Genomic DNA, 7,475 nt, shown 5'->3' on the forward strand with positions numbered 1-7,475 from the left:
CACCAGGGCTCAAAGGGCGTTTGCAGAATGAGTGGGGTCCCTCCGGCAGGGGGGGGTCCCTCGACCTGTCCTGTGGGGATCGGGCCAAAACCGGCAGTCCGACACCCCCCAAGGGGTCCTCAAGTGCTAGAGGGCACTCTGCAAAGTTGCTGTTGCTTGGCAGCTCCTGCATTGAGCCTCTGCCCCCTGGTGGTCAGTGCGCATCATAGCTACCGGCTGGTCGGCCGGTCGCTTAAGCTTTTATATACATAGATAATGAAAAGAAACTCTCTCTCTTCCCACTTCATTCCATGCGTGTGCGCGCGCGCACACACACACACACACACACACACACCCCTGCCCCCCACGCACACACACACATCACTATCACCACCACCACCACACCACCATGGTTAATCAAAGAAAAGTTTCTTATGGTCATAACTGTGCATGCATAGAGTAGGAGTTAGGCTGAGACCTGTCCAGGATCATATATAGAATTAGAAATCCTCTTCTCTGGTATTCTCTTTTCCAGGATTACCTCTAAACACACAGTCTTCAGCTGTGAAACCCTTTTATCCTGTTTCTTGGGGTCTACTCTTAGAGCACACTCTAAATTCATAAATAAATGGGAAATTCACCCCATGTAAGCATTTCACTCAGTTTTTGCTTTGCTACCTATGATCAAATCTGTTTTTGTTATCATTTAGAGTCTTTGAGTAATTCAGAACATTTTGTTGATTGCTTGGTTTGTTGTTCAGAGTTTTTTTCAATGTAATCAGTAGGAGAGATGGGCTGAAGTGAGATTATTTTCTGAGAATTTTGCATTTGTTTAAAGATATCCTTTTACGATGAACCTAGAGGGTATCATGTTAAGTGAAATAAGTCAGTCAAAGACAAATACTATACGATTTCACTTGTATGTGGAATCTAAAGAACAATATAAATGAACAAACAAAACAGAAAACAGGCATAGAGAACAGACTGATGGTTGCTAATGAGGATGGGGCTTGGGGGACTGGGTGAAAAAATGAAGGGATGGAGGAGTACAGATTGGTAGTTACAAAATAGTCATGGGAATGTAAAGTACAGCATAGGAAATATAATCAATAATCCTATCTAATAAAAGAGTAATATGCAAATTGACATCACTCCAACATACAAGATGGCCGCCCTCATGTGGACACAAGATGGCCGGTAGGGGAGGGCAGTTGTGAATGATCAGGCCAGCAGGGAAGGGCAGTTGGGGGGGGGACAAGCCCTGCAGGGGAGGGCAGTTGGGGGCGATCAAGCCTTCAGGGGAGGGCAGTTGGGGTGACCGGGCAGGCAGAGGAGGGTAGTTGGGGGTGACTGGGCCTGCAGGGGAGGGCAGCTGGGGGGATCAGCCCTGCAGGGGAGGACAGTTGGGGGGAACCAGGCCTGCAGGGGAGGACAGTTAGGGACAATCAGGCCAGCAGGGGAGGGCAGTTAGGGGCAATCGGGCTGGCAAGGGAGGACAGGTAGGGGCGACCAGGCTGGCAGGGGAGGGCAGTTAGGGGCGACCAGGCCGGCAGGGGAGCAGTTAGGCATCAATCAGGCTGGCAGGGGAGTGGTTAGGGGCAATCAGACAGGCAGGCAGGCGAGCGGTTGGGAGCCAGCAGTCCTGGATTGTGAGAGGGATCCCAGATTAGTGAGGGTGCAGGCTGGGCTGAAGGACACACACACCCCTATACACGAATTTCGTGCACTGGGCCTCTAGTATTGTAATAACTATGTATGGTGCCATTTGGGTTCTGGAAATATAAGGGGGAGGACACTTTGTAAAGTATATTTTTGTATAACAACTATGCTGTACACCTGAAACTAATACAAAATAATATTGAATGTAAACTAAATCAAAAATTTTTTTAAAAGGCAATAAAAAAATTAAACAAACAATCTCAAAACAAAATGATCAAAAACCTGAACAGACACTTCACCAAAGAAGACATTCAAATGACATGAAAATATATATGTCAAGAGGGAATTGCAAATTTAAAAAAAATGAGATACCTCTCTACACCTATTAGAATGGCTAAAATCCAAAACACCAACAGCACCTGTGAGGATATGGAGCCCAACTCCTAGGAACTTTCATTCAATGCTGGTGGGGTGCAAAGTTGTATAGCCACTTTGGAAAACAGGCAGTTTCTTAGAAAACTAAATGTACCCTTATCATATGATCCAGCAATCATGCTGCTTGGTAATTATCTAAAGGAGTGGAAAACTTATGTCCCCACAAAAATCTGCATATGGATGTTTATAGCAACTTTATTTATCATTCCCAAAACATGGGAAACCAGTATTTTTTTTTCAGTAAGTGAATGAATAAACAAACTGTGGTAAATCCAGACCATGTAATATTTTCAGCAATGAAAAAATGGTCTATCAAGCCTTAAAAAATCTTAAGTCTATATTACTGTGTGAAAGAAGTCAATCTGAAAAGGTTACATAGTTTATGATTCCAACCACACGAAATTCTGGTAAAGGCAAAACTATGGAGACATTAGAAAGATCAGAGGTTAGAGGAGAAAGAAGAATGAATAGGTGGAGCACAGGGGATCTTTCAGGCAATAAACTATTATGTATGATAACAAGAAATTTAAAAAAATAAAGATACCCTTTTACATGACAGCAAGGCTTGGATAAAATATATTTTTTAATATTTTATTGATTTTTTACAGAGAGGAAGGAAGAGGGATAGAGAGTCAGAAACATCGATGGGAGAGAAACATCGATCAGCTGCCTCCTGCACACCCCCTACTGGGGATGTGCCTGCAACCAAGGCACATGCCCTTGAGTGAAATCGAACCTGGGACCCCTCAGTCTGCAGGCTGACGCTCTATCCACTGAGCCAAACCGGTTAGGGCTGGATAAAATATTTTATTAACTCTTTCCTCAGAGCTCAATAGGAATTGCCTCCTGGAGAGGAAGTCTGAATTTTACTAATAATAGTCTTTTTATACTTATATCCTTGCAGAATTCTTTGTCCTTGAAATTCAGTAAATTCTTCAGAATATCCCCTGATAATAAACGTCCTGTATCCATTTTTCCTAGAACATGGTGGGCCTTTTAATCTGCAGTTTCAGTTCTACCTTCTTCTGATAAAAATGCTCATTATTCTATTTTTGAATACTTTTTTTTCTATTCCTGTGTTTAGTTTGTCTTATTCACAGATACTGAAGATCTCTTTGTGGAATTGTTTTTTGTTCTCCATATCTATTACGTGCCCTCTGATTGCTTTAATCTTTTTGTCTCTTTCATATCAAATCACTGTGATTATCTCAAACCTTTCCTCCATCTCAGAAACTCTGTTTTTAAAACTATCTCCACGAATTCTAATTTATTCATTAGTTCTGTATTAAGCACCCTCTGTTTTTTCCCTTAGACCTGAAATCTCCCATTTCAGCTCTTTCTGCTACTTTATTATTTTTAATCTTTTAAAATCAATGTTCTTAATTCTTCTGTGTTCAAATCTTTCTGTCTTTTTTTGTTTGTTTTGCTTTATTAATCCTCACCCGAGGATATTTTTCCATTGATTTTTAGAGTGTGGAAGGGGGGGGGGGGGGAGAGAGAGAGAGAAACATTGATGTTTCACACACCTGCCTGGAACCAGGGCTGGGGATTGAGCCTGCAACCGAGGTATGTGCCCTTGATTGGGACTGAAACTGGGACCCTTCAGAACACAGCTGGAATCTCTATCCTCTGAGCCAAACTGGCAAGGAATGTGTTCAAATCTTTCAAGATGTCTGTAATAGGTTGAAGAGTCTCCCATATAAATCTATGTCCACCTGCAACCTCAGAATATAATCTTATTTGGAAATAGAATTTTTGCTGATGTAATTAAGCTAAGAATTGAGATGAATTTATGCTGGACTAAAGTGTGCCCTAAATCCCATGAGACTGCCCTCATGTGAGACAGAAAGGACCAACAGAGACACAAAGAGGGCCGTGTAAAGATGGATGTGGAGGCTGGACTAATGTGTTTATAAGCCAAGGAATGCCAAGGATTTCCAGCAACCACCAAAAGCCGGGAGACAGGCATGGGAGCATTTCTCCTTCGAACTCCAGAAAGAACCAACCTTGCTGAGACTGATCTATAAGAGAAGAACTTAATGTTGTTAAAGCTGCTAGCTTGTGGTAATTTGTCATGGCAGCACTAGGAAACTAATACTGAGTTTGGTACTGGAAAGTGGGGTGTCTGCTATAACAAATACCCAAAATTGTGGAGGTGGCTTTGGAACTGGGAAATGAATGGAGGCTGGAAGAATTTGGGGGCACTTCATCGAAAAAGTCCAGATTGCCTTAAAGAGATAGTTGGGAGAAATATGAATGTTAAAAGCAGTTCTGGTGCGGGCTCAGAGGGAAGTGAGGAACATGGTGGAGAAAGCATCTGTCATCATAGAGAACACATACATCATCATGAACAGAATGTTGGTAGAAATATGAAGATCAAAGATGCTCTGGTGAAGAACGGGAAAATATTTATTAGTCTGCTTGTTTGTTTGTTTGTTTATATTTGCCTTTGGAATAGAAAAGAACAGAATGATCAATTCTGCCCTATTTATATTTTTACTCGAGAACAAATATAGGTTGTGTGTGTGTGTGTGTGTGTGTGTGTGTGTGTGTGTGTGTATTCTTGCATTGGTTTTTTTTTTAAAGGGTTTACATATATTATCTATTTTAATCTTCACAATATTACAAAAGCTTTTGAGCTAGGAAATAGTACTTTGTGTACTTTACAAAGATGTTTATGGTATTCTTGATTTTTTCTTTATTGATTAAGGTATTACATATGTGTCCTTATCCCCTCATTGCTCCCCCACCCCCCATCCCCACTCATGCCCTCATCCCCCTGGTGTCTGTGTCCATTGGTTAGGCTTATATGCATGCATACAAGTCCTTTGGTTGAACTCACCCCCTTACCCCCACCCTCCCCTACCTTCCGTCTGAGGTTTGAGGTTTGATTGATGCTTCTCTGTCTCTGGATCTGTTTTTGTCTTGTGTTGGTTTTTAAAAGAAATGGGAAAAAGAAGAAAAAAATGTTCTCCTCTTCTTTTCTGGTTCTCATTACCTCTTCCATCCTTCTGACAATCCTCCTCCCACCATTTTTGTTCTATTTTTTGTTTGTTTTTGCTACAAGTCCACATTCCTGTTTATAACCATTGATTTGCAACACCCCCTTTTTTTCCAGTAAAGTCTTGTTATACACACACACACACACACACACACACACACACACACACACACAGAACTTATAAGTGGTGAACTTAGATATTCAGCTGAGGATACTTCCAAACAAAGTGGAAAAGGTTCATTCTGGTTTCTTCTGGGTAATTATAGCAAAATCGGAGAGGAAAGCAATAAATTGAGGAGGGAAATATTAAACAAAAAGAAACCAAAACCTGATGATTTGAAAAATTCTCAGCCTTCTCTAGAGAGAAGGCCATGATTCTGGATCACCTTGTGATGAAGGGCTTGGGTATGTAACTCATGGATCAAATCAACCATCACACCAGAAGCCAGGGACAGAAGTTGAGTTATTAAAGAATGCTCTACGGCAGATATTCATGTCTAATGACATGAAGTGCCATGGATTGCATGGGAGACCAACAAGGCTTTTGAGGATGTTATACCAACAGAACCACTGCCAGCCTGGACTGAAAGGGGCAGAGATAGGACAAAAATGAAGAAAGGCTGTCAGACTTTTGAGGTTCTACAAGCAAAAATAAAAAATAAATAGGGGTGAGAGGGTGGCTAATAAGTCTACTTGACTACAAAATGTGCTAACCTTTAAGAAAAAAGAAGAATCACCCCAAGGGCAGAGCCACAGATGCAAAGGCAGAGGCCAGAGAGGGCAAGGCCACTGTCACAGGCCCAGAGGGCAAAGCATCAAGCCTCAGAGGATTACTCCCAGGGCCTTGAGCCTAATGGAACTTGTCCCGCTGGGTTTTGGACTTGCTTGGACTCTTTTATTTCTTCTCATTTCTTCCCATGAGAACGAGATTGTCTATGCTGTGTCTATTCTGCTGTTGTATTTTTGAAGCAGATAACTTGTTTTCTAGTCTCACATGTCCACGTAGAGGAAAGATTGCCAAGGATTTCCAGAAATCACCAGAAGCTGCCCTCCAGAACTGTGAGAGAATAAATGTCTGTTGTTTTAAGTCACCCAGTTTGTGATAATTTGTCATGGCAGCCCTAGGACACTAATACAGTGTGGAATTTACTTTTGTTCTTTTATATGATAGATTTTATCTGTTGGAGGTTGTTTTTTTTTATACTAGATCCTTTCTTCAATGATTTTATGACAGTGCTTTTTAAGTAGCTTTCATGCCATTTGGGGGTGGTGGTGTCTTAACTATTATTCGTTTGAATTGTTCTATCAAAACCATTTTTTTAATCATAAATAATTTTGGTACATTCTTCCATGTTTCCTAATTTTTATTCCTCAGAGCTTGAGTATGAATACCCTTCTTTTCCTGTTTATGCAGGAAGGAGAAGAGCCAAGGCCAGCTGGAGACAATCACAGGTAGAACACCTTTCCTATGTGCTCTTTCGTATCATTTTGTTAGAAATTCACTATATAAAAAAATGGGCTAAATAATTCAATGAATAGCTCACAAAAAAGGATATCTAAATAGTCCATAAACATATGGCTAAAATAAAAAGAGTGAGTTGGTGAGGATCTGGAATAATTAGAAATCTCATTAAACAAAAAGAAACCAGATTGCTGATGTAAATTAGTTCAATCATCTTGCAGAATTGTTTGGCAGCATCTTTCTACTAAACCCGATCATAGTATATTCCATGACCCAGCAATTCAACTTCTAAATATATACCTGCTAGAAATGTATCCATGTGTTCACCAAAGATATATAAAATATGTTCACAGTATTTCCAAACTGGAAACTGCTCAAAAACCTCAACAACAAAATGAGGAAAAAATATGTGATATGTTCACACAATAAAATACTATACAGTAGTAAGGATTTAAAAAATTAAAACTACACATAATAATATGGATGATTCTCACAAACATTATGTTGGCAAAAAAAAGTGAGAGAATGCTTATGTCTACCCAAAGTTCACATGTTGAAACTATTGTGACTATATTTGGAGATAATTGTGGTTACATGAGGTCATAAGAGTGGGGCCACAATCCAATAGGATAAGTGTCCTTATGAGAAAAGATACCAGAGCTAATTCTTTCTCTCCCTTTCTCCTTTTCTCTTTCTACCCCCCAGCCCCCTCCTCTGGCACAGCAACAAGGTGGCCATTTGCAAGCCAGGATAAGAACTCTTACCAGAGATGGAGTTAGCTGGAACCTTGATCTTGGATTTCTAGCCTCCACTACTGTGAGAAAACAAATTTCTGTTGTTAAAGCCACCTCCTCTATGAGATTGTTTTTTATGGCAGCCCAAGCAGACTAATACTAATCTATTGTACGATTCCTCCATTGATATACAGTTCAAAACAGG

Source organism: Myotis brandtii, unplaced genomic scaffold, assembly GCF_000412655.1.
Source record: "Myotis brandtii unplaced genomic scaffold, ASM41265v1 scaffold436, whole genome shotgun sequence".
In the NCBI taxonomy this organism is placed as follows: Eukaryota; Metazoa; Chordata; class Mammalia; order Chiroptera; family Vespertilionidae; genus Myotis; species Myotis brandtii.